General features: G+C 33.6%; 1 protein-coding gene across 3 annotated transcripts in view; it reads left to right on the forward strand.

The window, feature by feature from the left end:
• The first annotated feature begins 1955 nt into the window (after positions 1–1955).
• dusp8a (dual specificity phosphatase 8a) overlaps positions 1956–13435 on the forward strand; it is a 51011-nt gene continuing 39531 nt past the window's right edge. For 2 of the 3 annotated variants that reach the window (XM_039663129.2, XM_039663131.2), the window contains exon 1: positions 1956–2225. The gene's annotated coding sequence lies outside the window, so the exon portion shown is untranslated. Of the gene's footprint in view, positions 2226–5697; positions 5904–13435 lie in introns of those variants that run through there. The other variant, XM_039663130.2, reaches the window with a different exon arrangement.

The raw sequence follows: 13435 nt of genomic DNA on the forward strand, positions 1-13435 counted from the left end.
TTGAGCATATTTAGGTGTGCCATTAATTCTGAGCATGACTGTATGATGTTGCCATTAATCACCATTAATAATAATCCATTAACTAGAAGGATGGGTTCTGTGCTGTAAAGTGTAACTTTCAGATACACTTTCAAGATAAAGTGATTGACCTCGCCTGATTAGAGCCGTGTGTAAAGAGATCCACAAATTCCCTTTGTTGTAAATGTAATTTCAAAGGCAGAAGCAGGAGTCACGGTATTCTTGAAATGCTACTCTTCATCCAGGTGTGTAGGAATGCAGGAGCGATCAGTTCTCGGGTGTCCCGGAACCCGAAGGCCGCTGGATATTGGCCTTTCTTTAGATCATTAACTCTATATTTACTTAGTTTTCTTTTCCTGAATACCAGTCTTTGGCCTTGTGAGAAAAAAGTCAGGTTATACAGAACAGTAACAGGTACACTATTGCCAACTGATTCCCACACAACTTTCCATAATCGTTAATAAAAGACTATGTTTATTCATCATAGCCTACAGTACAATTTTCCAGAGAATTCTTGCTCTTATGCATTGTCGAATAAGTAACCTTGGCCTCAAAATACACCATGTAGGCTACCATGGTGTACTTTGCATGTTATCCATGAGTTTTATCTGATTCTCTATGTATAATGTATCATAAAGCATTTATTGCTTTACTCTAAATACAGACCCATACTTTCAATCTACACTAAAACAAAATTCACTTAAACTAAAAGTTCATTAAGAACTGACAATCTAAAAAAAAAAAACGATTTATTGTTTGGTTTAAAAACGTTATATCATATCTGTAAAATGATTGCTTACAAATAAAATTTGCTTCTTTGAGATGAACACGTGATGCGTGAAGAAAACAAAGAAAAAATAAGATATTATAATATTTTTTCAGTTTCCAATCAAGCTGGTTTTCAAATTATGTTTATAATGCCAACTGCATCACAATATTTTCCATTAAAAAAATGCTCAAACACAACATAGGCTATAATTGATAGAAATAACAAGTAGCGGAAATATAGAAAAAAAAGAATAAAAATTACAATTCTTCTGCAATGCTTATATGCTCACTGTAGGGCATTGTTTGAAAACCAGAGTAAATTGAATATGTTCCATTTGCAGGAAGTGACTTATAAGTGCTGAAGAGTGTAATTCAACTGTTTGCCGCTAGATGACACACCTTCACTGTAGCAAAAAATACCGTAGTTAATTCTCTTTCTCCTCCAGAAGAGGGCGCTCGTTTAGAGACGTTCTACACTGTCATATATTCTATATTTTACAGCAAATAGAATTTGAACTGTGTAGTGATAGCTTGTACAATTAAAATTTTTCCAAACCTGTATGAGTTTATTTCTTGTCCTGAACACAAAAAAAAGACATTTTGAAGAATGACGGTAACCAGACAGTTGATGTTAGCCAGTAGAAAAACAAAATACAATGGAAGTCAATGGACTGTCTGGTTATCACCATCTTCTTTTGTTAACACCTTAAGAAGGAAAAAAACTGTGAAAGGACATACGCGGTGAGTAAATGATGACATCATTTTCATTTTTTGGGTGAACTATCCCTTTAACGCTGCCATTAAATATGTCCATTTGACCCACTTTAAAGTATTACACTTGAATTTCATTAGCATAATGCTAACAGTAAGCATATTACACTAAAAGATCATTGTTTATGTTCGTTTGTTGGTATTTATTTTCGTTGAAAGAAAAATACAGCTGTAGAATATTCAGTATCGGGTTTATCTCATGTCCATTGATTGAGTGACCTACAAAGTGCGCACTAACCCTAACACGCTCTCTCTTTAAAACCTCAGTGTCCCTTTAATCTGCGGATCAGCGCGCTGACGTCAGCGAACCCCCAGGGCCACGCGCTCCCATTGGCTGGAGGTGACGTCAACGGCATTTTTTTCCCTCCTGAACCATGACCTCATCCTTAGTTCATTTATAGTGCCTAAGTGCACCTTCTGTTTTCCCGGCTGGCTAATGTCTACTATCGCTTATCTCTCGTTTCCTTGCGGCGTAACTGGCCCAGTTGCGCTGTAGAAGAATGAAAAGGTTTTAATGGTTGTTTTGTTGTTCGCATGTGTGTGGCAGACAGCAGTACAGACTCATGGTTAGTATACACTAGTGACGTCTGCTGGCGAATGGCTTCCCATCGGAGCGCAGTGCCCTACATGGAGAGCAGCTGAAACACTCAGGACCAGGGCAAACGGAGGTGAGTGCAGGCTATGAAAGGGGCGTATTGATATTTGAGACCTCACATTAAGGCATGTGGCTTTATTTTGATGATAGGGGAACAGAGACTGTGCTTTTTTGGGGATGGACGTACTAGCGTGTATCGACCACTAGTGTCTAGCCTGAATGAGGGCAACGATGTGTCTCAATGACATGTTAAACCAGACAGTGGTTATTATCATAATGTATCATCAATCGGCCATCGTTTGTTGTTGAGTAAGGTATTGTATGGTCATGACAGATTATATTGCATGTTTGTCTTCTGATTTAAGTGAGGCTTGTTATATGTGTTTTCTGGATATACAACATCAGGTTTATTTTACATTTCATTTACATGAAGGATGTCTATTATGTCCATAATACTGTACCTATATGTCAATAACATTAAACAATAACAATAAAATAACACATTCTATAAATATGTATAACAAACAAATAGTAATTGATTATTAATTATGAGTTGTAACATTTGAATGTTGAAACTATGATATTATTGATTTTGAACTTTAATTTATTGTAATACAACAATATAATATGAATTTAATTATAATTATTTTGAAAGTCCTATTAACATCATGTAATAATAAAATAACAATAATCACATTTTTTAAATATTTGATTTAATTGAATAAAAAAATAGATATTAACTTTGTAATATATAACGCCTATTATAACCTATATACAATATAATATTTAGTTTGAATAATTATTATTAACAGTAACAATAATAATATGTCATCATTATTGTTATTAGTAATAATTTAACAACATAATTAAAAAAAAAAATATATATATATATATATATATATATATATATATATTAGTTTTTATATATCTATACTATATTTTTTAACATGAATTGATATGAAACAATAAAATAACAGATAATAGTTTTTATTATTTGTATATGAATAATCAATAGAGCCATTAAATGATCAATCATAGATATTGACATTATAATAAATAAAATATAATGTCTTGTATAAAAAATATGTGTTATTTATTTTGATAATTTAGTATTAACATTAGTAATATGCTTTTATTATGTTTTTATAATGGATACGTTCTCTAGTCTATAAATTAGCTTTATTATTACATAAATATAGCACAAATGTTCTAATGCTCATATAGATAGATAGATAGATAGATAGATAGATAGATAGATAGATAGATAGATAGATAGATAGATAGATAGATAGATAGATAGATATGATTATGATATGATTATAGAGTGATTCTGATTTTTGAGTGAGCGCACATGCTTATAATTTGTCTCAGAAGGGAAACTTTGAGTATGTTGTCTTTCTTTATGGAATATGAGAACATAACTGATGCATTGATTTAAAATGCTGTGAAATATTTGTATGATTTGAAATGTTATGAAACTAAAAAGCTCTTGCTCCATAATATAAAAGGCAGATTGGCCCATGTTACCAAATCCAGTTCATCACAACAGATGATATCACTGCAACAATGATTAACAAATGCATGCAGGCTCAGACAGAACAATGGTCTATATCAACGTGCGTATGGCACAGAGTCCAAATAAGTGATGTCACCCATATAGTTAATGAATAACCCGGATTAAGATATTTCTTTCTTTTATCTTCCATTCGGTGATGTTTGTTGGCTGTTGTTCAGGTGCAGTCTGTCATTGTAAAGCAATCGCTGTCACTTTAAATAGAGATGCGCTTCTCTTTGTTTTGCTGTCATGGGTCATTTCAGCTAATAAAAAAAAAGAAGAAAAAAAATAGATTTCTTTTTTTGTCGTTTCCCGAAATGCTACTCGGAAGTATGAAATCCCTGGAAATCAATAGAACAGATGTGTGGTGTGTTTCTTGCTTTGGGATGTGAGGCGACAGACTCCGCAACCTCTCCGCATGCCCAGACAACTTTTTTCCTTTTCCGTTTTTATATTCCGTTGCCATGGCAACTGTGTAGTCTCACTCCGTCTCCACATCAGCACTTTGCACCACTGTTGTTTATGATGAAGTAAAGTAATACAGTCTGGAATAATTAAGATTTTTTGTGTGTGTTTTTGAAATAAGTCTCTTCAGCTCAGAAACGCTGTTTTTATTTGATCAAAATACAGTAAATCAGTGAAATATTATTACAGTGCAAAAGAACTGTTTTGTATTTGAATATATTTTAAAACATCATTCATTCCTGTGATGCAAAGCCGAATTTTCAGCATCATTACTCACACGTCACATGATCAATCAGAAATCACTCTAATATGCTGATTTGCTGCTCAAGAAATGTTTATTATTGTTGTTATTTTTATTATCAGTCTTGAAAACAGTTTTAGTTTCATATTTATGTGGAAGATTTAGCAAGAATGCATTACATTTATATTATTCATTAAAAAATACCAATACCAAGCAGCAAATACTTATAATAATAAGAACCATTATTAATAATTGAGTACCAAAATTATTTTGTAATAAATAAGCACCAAATCATCATATTAGAATAATTTCTGAAGGATCATGTGAACTGTGGTAATAATGCTAAAAAAAAAGGAATACATTCCAATTGTTAGTTAATATTAGTTAATATTAGGGCTGTCAAACAATTAATCGCGATTAATCGCATCCAAAATAAAAGTTTGTGTTTAAATAATATATGTGGGTGCACTGTGTTTAATTATTTTGTATATATAAATACACACACATGTATATTTAAGGAAAAAAATATTATGCATGTATAAAATATTTATATTTATATATAATATAAATTATTATATATATAAACTGTATATAAATTAAATCTATATACAGTATATACATGAAAATATTTCTTAAATGTATATAGTGTGTGTATTTATATATCTAAATAATTATACACAGTGGACCCACATATATTATGTAAATACAAACTTTTATTTTGGATGCGATTAATCGTTTGACAGCCCTAATTAATATGCATTAACTAATGGAACATTGTTGTGAAGTGTTACCTGTTTTACTGTATTTTTGATCAAATAAATGCAGCCTTGGTGAGGATAAAAGAAAATGTAAAAAATATTGTCTGGTAGAGGAAAATATGCAATATAACCTCAAATAAAAAAGCATGTCACACCTTGTTGTCTTTAAAAATGCAAGACAGGTGTACTACTGTAAAAAAAAAAAAAAATCTTGATTTCTTTTCTTTTGTCAAATCATCTTTGATAATTAATGCAGATAACATAATATTTCGAGTTTCTATCTCGTTCATTGTATTAACTCAAATATGTTATTTCAATGAACTCAAAATGAAGGCCACCGGGTAACTTAGGCTACTTTTTTAAGTTAAACCAACGATAATTTGTGTACAGTGAACAGTGCAAGGTAATGCTCAGTCGGTGGACTCAAGAGAATACACACACCTTCTCATTTCGACACAAACAGTGTCAAACCGCAGTGCACAGCCCCCCCCCCCCCCCCCCAACCCTGCCACTGGAGTTGTCAAGCCGAAGGAACGCCATTAGACACATGCAGCGTCAGCCTTGTTATTCTCTGACGTGCCTCCACTTCTTCCCCTCATCCTGCGGGCCGCGGGGGGGCTGTTGTCATGCTATCGACCGTCCGATTGCAGGAGAGGTTACAGTGAGGGTTTCTTTTCTCCAAGGTGTGGCTGTACATCCTTCCTGTGGAGCGATTAAAGAGACAGAAGGGTGGTAAGGAGGTTTCGGTCTCTGGTGGATTATTGCGTGTCTGGAATCCTGCATGTGTGTGTGTGTTCTGGTGAGAATATGCAGGTTATGGTTACTTATGGTGACTGGGATTGTGATCAAAACAAAGGCGTCCATGTTGGGATGCTGGTTGCGTGAGGCTGGTCCTCTGGCAGCGTCGCTCTCGCACCGCACTGGGTTTGTTTATGTGGACGTGATGGGAAACGAGCCGTTTCATTATGAAACTGATGGATTATTATTTGACTTACAACTGTTTAGAGAGAAACACTGGAAGTGCGAAGTGAAATGGAGGTTGTGTGTGTGTGTGTGTGTTTGTTTATGTTCTTAAACATTCTGCTTGAATGCTTGTTTTTCTTCTTTTGTTTCCTATATAGCAAAAAGTCATTTATTTAATATATAAATATACATAAAAAATGTGTGCATGAGAGTCTGTGTGTGTGGCTCCTGATTTCTGCGCGGCGCTGCAGATATCTGAGTGTTGCAGCATCACCCTCCCTCAATGCAGCAGCAGAGAGAGAATGAGAAAAAAAATATAAACTTAAACTTAATACAATTTAATCATTCTTTTTTCCACAGTTTTTTTTTTAAGTAAAAAGTGAACGAAAACTAAATAAACTGTAAATGTGTGCTAAATACAATTGAAATCTCAATAAAACTTGGTTAAAATAATTTTTTTCTTAACAGTGTTTTTTGTTTATTTTTTAAGTAATAAAACTGGATAAGCATTGTCATGCTTGTTTTTTTTATTTATTTATTTTTGTTTAGTTGTAGCCCTCAATTGGGTCATGGGGTCTATACGACCGCAATCGACTTTTACTTAATAAAAAAAAGGCTCCCTTCATCTCAGTGGAATAAGATTTTGTGACTTTTCATACATTATCTCTGTTCTGAAGGTATGTAGAAAAAAAAAATGTTTACACTTCTTGTCTTCAGGGTCAATATGACCCCACATTGAAATGAATGGGGAAATGTGAAAAAAAAAAAACCCCAACTAAATATATGTTCTTCACGTGTCAAAAAAAAAAAAAAATGGCTTAAATCTGAAAATTTTTACACAGAAATGAAGGCCTAGTACTAGAGCATAAATGCTATGTATCATAAAAAAAATTACATTTCATATGCAAGCTAATGGTGTAGTTGAGGAATTGTGTGGTATATGGATACAAAAGTACTTTATGTATCTCTATATCTTTATATAGTACTTTATTCAGTTCCTCCTGAACAAAAAAAAAAAACAAGCTTTTACTATGTTGACGCCATCTCTTAATTTCCGATAATTACGATATGGCAACCTATGACATTCTACTCTGAGCTGTTAAGGGCCTCTATTGTGGATTTTTGAAATGACCTTTCATGTAGTGTGTAACATAGCTGTACGTCAATTAAAACATCCTGAGTTTTATATCTGAAAGTGTAAGTCAAAAGTAAGAGTCGACTCTGAGTCCATGAAATGGTACGATACCACAATACCAAAGCAGTATAATCCTAAACTTTTGCTGTGTTCCCTTTATTTTACTGACAATTGCTCCTCAAATCTCGCAGTTCAATCTAGGATTCGCAAACCGCTTGCTCTTGAAAGATGGTGTTCAAAATACTTAGTTGAGAGTTTTATATTGTGTATGTCTCCTGCTTACTGGCTAACTCACGTTATTACCGTCTTACTGAAATACTTCTGTTAATCGACTCTGGGACACTATTACCTAAAACTGTCTATTAATGCAGATTGTCTGTCGTTCTCACTACTTTAAAGGAAATACTAAGCATGGAGTAAGATTTGTTTACCAACGTTTATGTTACATCAGTCATTCCAGTCCGTTCTCATCCCAAGGCGTCATATACTGACGCTTTTGCCAATGCGTAGACATCCAACACACATGGCACCCTTTAGCGTCAATATAACACGCTTCGCTTATATTGGTATATTCGGTTATTTGTAGGTTTAGGTCTGGGGTAGGGTTAGGGTTACACCACTAAGAGGCGCCTTCTGCCCCATATATATCTGCGACCTATATTAGCGCTAAAGGGTGCCATGTGTGTTGGATGTCTACGTATTGGCAAAAGCGTCAGTATATGACGCCTTGGGATGAGAACGGGCTGCTCATTCACGTTAGAGCTCAGCTAATGTATGCACTGTTATTTACACAGTTTTCACATGTGCACCGCAATAAATTAGAAAAATACTCTGTAAATAAATAAGTACAAGTAAAATAATCGTTTTGTTGATGGACATGCACTTGTTAATGCTGATGGTGAGGGATTACGGTTGCAACATCTCATAATGTACCTCAAACTGAGTAGCGTATCACTGAGAAGCGTCCTGCTCCAGTCGTCCTTGCGATGGAGGTTCGGGTTGAATACCTAGTTCTTCTAGTGTTTCATCATCGAACTCACGCTCGGATTGATATGGTAAAATAATCAACGTCATTGTTCGTAATCGTTACTGTGTTTAATTTATGGTGTAAGCTTCAGGACAGCACTTATTTATAAGAGAGGGTGGGATCTTATGCTTTCAAAGCTAGCTTGCTATTGCTAGTCTTTTCGAAATTGCCTATCCTAGCTTTAAGCCTGAATTTAGACTATTGGTGTATTCTTTCAAAAGAACCAACCATTTAGACAAAATGTCTGATCATCATGTAAAACAACAGACCAGATTGTTATTATTAAAGAAATAATTCACCCAAAACGTCATCAGTTACTCACCCCAATGTTATTCCACACCTATATAACTTATTTTATTCTGTGGAACACAAAAGAAGATATTCTGAGAAATGTTTCAGTGTTTTTTTTCTCCTTACAATGGAAGTCAATGCGGTCTGATTCCAATGTTCTTCAAAATATTTTCTATTCTGCAGAATTATGATAAATGAAAGTAGAATTTTTTGGATAAACTAACCCTTTAAGGGTTGTTCGAGCCATTATAGGAAAATGGAACAAAAATACAATTTAATATAAATATATATATTAGGGATGCACGATATATCGGCCAGATATATTAAAGCCGATAAATAATGTATTATTCCCTTCAGCTGAGACACTTGTTGAGCACCGTTTATGTTTTTGAACTTCTTGAAATAGGATTGAAATCTCTTCAAAAAATGAAAATACGGTTCGGTACAACATGTGCAGCGCTTTTCTGTCAAATCGGCTATACAACACTATAATGAGAACATCATTATAATTGTGCGCTTGGGACATGGATTTAATTGTGAGACTTTTGTTTTTGTAATCAGGCTCTAAAATTAGATACATATTTGGATTTGAGTTTATCAGCCGATATATCGGTTCTCGGCTTTCAAATATAAAGAATTATCGGTATCGGTCAAAATTTTCATATCGGTGCATCCCTAATATATATATATATATATATATATATATATATATATATATATATATATATATATATATATATATAATACAAATGGAGTAAAAACTATTTTTGAACCATTAAAACTAACCATAAAATAAATGTATTAAATAAAAATCTAGTTACATTTTCAAACCTTTAAACTCCACCCAAAAATTGTCACCCTCAAGTTGCTGCAAACCTGTGTGAATTTTTTTCTTCTGCTGAACACAAAGAAAGATATTTTGAAGAACGATTGGATCTTTGGCACCATTGACTTCCATAGTAGAAAAAAAAAATACTATGGAAGTCAATGGTGCCAAAGATCCAATCGTTCTTCAAAATATCTTCCTTTGTGTTAGAAGACTCATACAGGTCTGCGACAACTTGAGGGTGAGTAAATAATGACATAATTTTCATTTTTGGGTGGAGTATCCCTTTAATAACCTTGCTTCCAGTCAGTTAGAGGAGAGCTTACCCTGATCATCTGCTTAACCTTAACCACAGCATTCTGTGTGCTATCTCGGTGTAGTTGCTCACTAGTTACCGTGCTAATGCACAAGGCTCTGCTGTGTTCATGAGAAGGGTTTTTTTCTTGGAAACTGATGATATGTGAGTCTTTGGTCTGCCAAAGGCACCGATTCTAAAGCAGCAGAAATTGTGACATGTTTGTCCGGTTGGAGGAGAAAGGTTACCTCTTTCCACTTTCACTTTTGGTGTGGTTAACCTTCCATTGGTAAGCCAGTGGAGGAGGTTGACAGCCAACACCATGTTTTTTTTTTTGTTTGTTTTTTTTAATACGACTTTGCATGAGATATTTAGTTTGAGATTATTTTATGTTATGTTGGACTTTTATCATCTACTATGATATTTGCATGCGTTTTTGCTTTTTTACAATGTTAATCATAGGTTCCAAAATACAGTTACTGTTACTTCTGTAAAATCATAATGCCAGACAGACCTGCATGACTGTGAAATATAAAGGAAGGTATTTTGAAACAACATTGGATCCCTTTGACTTACATTATATGGACATAAACAGCTTTAGATGAAAGTCATACAGAATAGCGAGGTTTTTTCATCCAAAGTTGTGAATTTAACTTGGCAAAATTGCAAAGCAAAACATTTACGAATATAGCAGTGTTTCCATTCCATGTGTTAAGGAGAACAGATTCGCTCACTTCCTGGAAAATTAGCGCAGAATATAGGTTATAAAAATGGAAGTTGATTCAAAGGGGGAAGCTTCTGTGGCTCTTTTTATGCGAATCATAAATAATTTGGGCCGCGGAAATCAATAAATGCTGTAATAAGGGTTGGGTGATATGACCAAATTCTTATTTCACAGTATGATACATTTTATTTCACTATAATATAACACGACATAGTAATTTTGTGTTATTTTATCTTATTCCTGTCAAAAAATGAAGCAAATTTCAAACAATAGTAGGACATTTAGGACAAATACAATATAACAAAAAAATATGAATGAAACAAATTAATGTTTTATTTATTTTTTTTAATTTTTTTTTGCAGGTACACTGTAAAAATGAATACGCTTTTTCTAATCAATAAAATTGTGTTAACAGATTACAAGCAATATTATTAATTAAATTGAACAAATTAGAATTGAGTCATAATTAACCAAATTAATTCCTTAAAAGTTAACCATTTAAAATGAGTAAAGTTTACACCAAAAAATTGAATAACAGACAGATGTGAAAGATTAATTAAGAACTCTTTATTTTATATTGGCAACATTGAAGACACCTGATGTTAACGAGCAGAATCACTGAAGGAGAAACCTAAAACAAACACCGATCACCATAATGGCGACTTAAATTTACTTAAAAAACGTTTTACTCATTTTAAATGGTTTAAGGAATTATTTGAATTAATCATAACTCAATTCTAATTTGTTAAATTGAATTTATAATTTATTTATTTTTTGATTAAATAAAGCACATTCATTTTACAGTGTATAGTAGGTTTATGTAACATGTATTTAAAATGAGTACAGAAATGTAATCTCATTTTTTTTTTTTTATGACATTTTATACAGTGGTAACATCATATATCATCATACCGCCCAGCACTAGCTGTCATGTTATCTTGCATTCAGAGGCGGGTAATTAACCATTTTGATGACAGACTGTGGCTCAGGCATTTCAAAATGACTAAACTAACATCTAAGATGCTGTGAGATGTGATTGGTCCGCTGTTGGTCCAATCACATCCTCTGTTGAGGAAAAGTCACATGAGGGGTTTTTTTTTTTTGTTTGTTTGTTTGTTTTTTGTTTGTTTTTTTGCGACAGAATTATTTGGTAAATGTGTTTCCATTGCACTTCTTACCAGATAAAAATATCTACTTCAATTTATTGCATACATTTTTTATTCATATTAGGAATTGATACATCTTGGCTTTAAGCAGTATTTTTAGACGATATCCAAAAATCCTCATAGAAATAGGTCGATGGAAACATGAGGGTGAATTAATGATGACAGGATTTTTGGGTCAACTTTCCGTTTGGAATGAAACAGTTACATATGGTAATCATGGTAAAGTGTTTGGGTCCACAACCATTTTTCTCAGCTAAACTAGGCTGAATGTTTTACTCTGCAATGTAGTTATGGCTTTCTATTCATAAGATTGCATGAACCCACTGCAGTGTTGCTGCTGCAAACGACAACTTCCCTCATCCTCGACTGGTGCTCGGTTTAGTCTTTTGCTCTGCATAATGTAAAGGAGTGAGAGATTGGATTGAGAGGTTTGGAGATTGAAGCATTCAGAAGGTCATTGCATACTCAAGCGGTTCCTGCTCTTTCAGGCCTGATCAACACATCACCCCACTCATACACAGTCATAAACAATTCCTCTCCCTCCCTCACAAAGATGCCTTCCTCCAACACAGATGCACGTACATTGAACATATAAAACTGTTTTCAGTCTGCCAAGTGGAATATTTAGGCTAAATGTGCCTCTGCAATAATAGGATTACTGAAAAGACTATATATGATCCTTGCAGCCGTGGCTATAAATGGCATGTTCTCCAGTCTCGTTACATAATCTGTTTTGGTTCAGTTTCCTAACGTCACATCCTCTCTGGCTGTAATATAAACACGGACGGTCAGTATCGCATATTTCCGATAAAGATCTGCTGAGCTAGAATCAATATTGCCATTCATAAAATACTTATAATGAAAACATAATTTTAGGAGCTCCATTATGGACGCATTCGTTTGATGGTAATCATAGATTTACACAAAATACAGTTTTGTAATTATAATATAGTTTTGTTGCTCACAATTTGATAAAACATGTTTTAAATATTAAATATCAATGTAGTAATGACTGTTTTTGTATAATACAGTGAATTAAATATCTTAAAATGAAGGATATTTATCACATTCTTTTTATTTGAAACATTAGTCTCAAACTAAAAGATAAGAATTACAAATGAATGATTCAATGTATCTAAAATGGTATAATAAACAGTATTTTCAAACCTTAATATGCACAGTAGCATCACCTTTCTATCAAATACTAAACTGAATGGTTGTAAATTGTGATTGTTATTGTTATTTTAAGAATTTAACTAGGCCTATATAATGTGTCATTTTTAATTATTACTTTTTTTTGGAAGAATACAGCCTTTCAGGCTAAAATGGCGTCAGAAATGTAAATAAACAGAAGTGACTATGGCATTTTGGCTATTAAAGGTATTATAAATGAAATATTCTACTGTATAATTATCATCGCAGATGTGTTACAACACTTTTTAAGTAAGTCCACTCTCCGCTTTAGCATTTGGGGTCTAAATGTGCATGATCAGTGGCGATAAAAGAGAGGGGGCACTTGATGAATTTATTGAAGATTTTAGTGTGACAGCAGATGTTGTTGTGGCTGCAGCTGGCTTTCATACTGCCAGAGCTTAGTTTGCCCTACCGCAGGTGGTTCCTGTTTCATTAGTGTCGTTAAGGCCAGAAACATACACAAATGCAGACGTGAATGCTTGGCCAATGAATTGTAAGTGCGCTGTATCATTGTGCAGACCTAACGTGTGTTGTTGCACTGTGGCGGTAGCAAACCTCAATACCCACGGAAGTGATACAATTAGCTTTAAATGTTTGTGCCATTAATCTGGAATTCAATATGTCATTTAATTTAACTAATTAG

The sequence above is a fragment of the Pimephales promelas genome, chromosome 25, assembly GCF_988280905.1.
Source record: "Pimephales promelas chromosome 25, fPimPro1.hap1.1, whole genome shotgun sequence".
NCBI classification, from domain to species: Eukaryota; Metazoa; Chordata; class Actinopteri; order Cypriniformes; family Leuciscidae; genus Pimephales; species Pimephales promelas.